Source organism: Phycodurus eques, chromosome 20, assembly GCF_024500275.1.
Source record: "Phycodurus eques isolate BA_2022a chromosome 20, UOR_Pequ_1.1, whole genome shotgun sequence".
Lineage (NCBI taxonomy): Eukaryota > Metazoa > Chordata > Actinopteri > Syngnathiformes > Syngnathidae > Phycodurus > Phycodurus eques.
The window spans coordinates 2,938,385-2,940,088 of record NC_084544.1 but is presented as its reverse complement, the minus strand read 5'-3'; positions in this window follow the sequence as shown (position 1 = coordinate 2,940,088).

Sequence of the window (1,704 nt, the reverse complement as noted above, 5' to 3'; positions counted from 1 at the left end):
TGTTGATGGTGTTCACTTCTCATTTTATGTTGACACTAGCAAATGTCATTGCAAGGTACAAACCTTGTCTTCCTCCTCTCACCTCTTTGCTAATGAAATTTTTTTTGTGGTGTTTACACAGCACGTCACAATGTCCAAAAGGAGAATAAATCACCCAACAAGGCCAAAGTGATCCACTTTAGACTGCACAGTCAATCAGTGGACTGCCAATATGGACCCACTTGTCGCACTCAGTACTAGCAGTTTCTTTCTCTACCACCTTTGCTTAATACGAAAACAAAGCTGGGGAACCTTTTTCCCTATCACTTTGTATAAAATAAAGGTTCCTCACATGTAAAGTGAATGCTTTGGGAGAGATTTTTTGATGGGACAATGGAAAAACAAAGCTAAGAAATGAGAGAAAACTCACTTCAAGCCTGTATTATTGAGCATGATCAAAAGGTATGCTATGTTAACACTTCACACCATACACTAATCTCCATTGAATTCATTTCAATTTAAAGTATATGTATCTTATATAACTGGTGTTTGCCTTTGCTATTCAAGGATCAAGGCTGCCATCTGCTGGGTCAAACTAACTGCAATTCTTTCACAAAAATGAAAAAGTCAAAATAACCTAATAAACTAGTTTTATTGTGGACAAATATAGCTACAACTAAGAAAAAAATATGAAATGATTAACTTATTTTTACACTTGCATAATTTATCAAATGTGATAAATCATGCTACACCAACTTTTGTTTTTCCATTTTTAATACTAACAATGGTTGACATTTTTATACCTTGTACTTCAGTTTGACAGCGGTTAATTATTTTTACACCTGCAGGACAAGGGAGCGTTAAATGAAAATTGGATGCAGATCAATTTTTTTTTTTACAGTAGTACCAAGTATAAAAATTAGCTAATAATGTTTTGTATTTATTTTTACATACTGTTCATTCTCCATGCACACGTATGTTCTGGGCAAATTTTGATCCGCACCAAGAATATCCTCATACTAACTATATCAAATTATGAACTACAAATCTTTTCAGATTGTATTAATAGCCTGTCGAACACACTGTCACTGCCATGAATTGAGGTTGGAACACAAGCAGTTCTTGGAACTGTTTCAAACTCCTCCATGAACATTGTTGGATACAAATACGTACATGACTTGGACTCTTTTACAGTTTCAAGATTCCCCCATTTCTGTGGGAACCTGTGAAAATGTGATGGAAACACAGTTCTTGGGACTTTTTCAAGCTTCCTCCTAAACACTATTACAACTGTCACATGAAAAATAGACTCAGACTTGCTTTATTGTCATTCTATAAACACACCTGTCACTGCACATATTCGATGAAATTTCGTTACTCTCGCAGCTCCAAACCACACAGAGACGCAGCTGCTCAGCAAACTGTCAATGGTGCTTCTGCAGAAGGTGGTCAGGATGGAAGGGGGTAGGGAGACTCTCTTCATCCAACGTAGAAAGTGGAGGCGTTGTTGTGCCTTTTTCGCCAGGGTGGTGGTAATCAATGGGCTGATCGGTTGAATAATCGATTCAAAAAATATTCTACGGCCCCGAACCGGATAGTGTTTATACGTATTAATGTGACAAATGGCAGACATATTTGTGGAAATAAACATAGAATGAGAGCATCAAACACCTTTAAAATCCTCCATAACAAATAAATTCATGAAAAAGCAATTGATTACTAAAG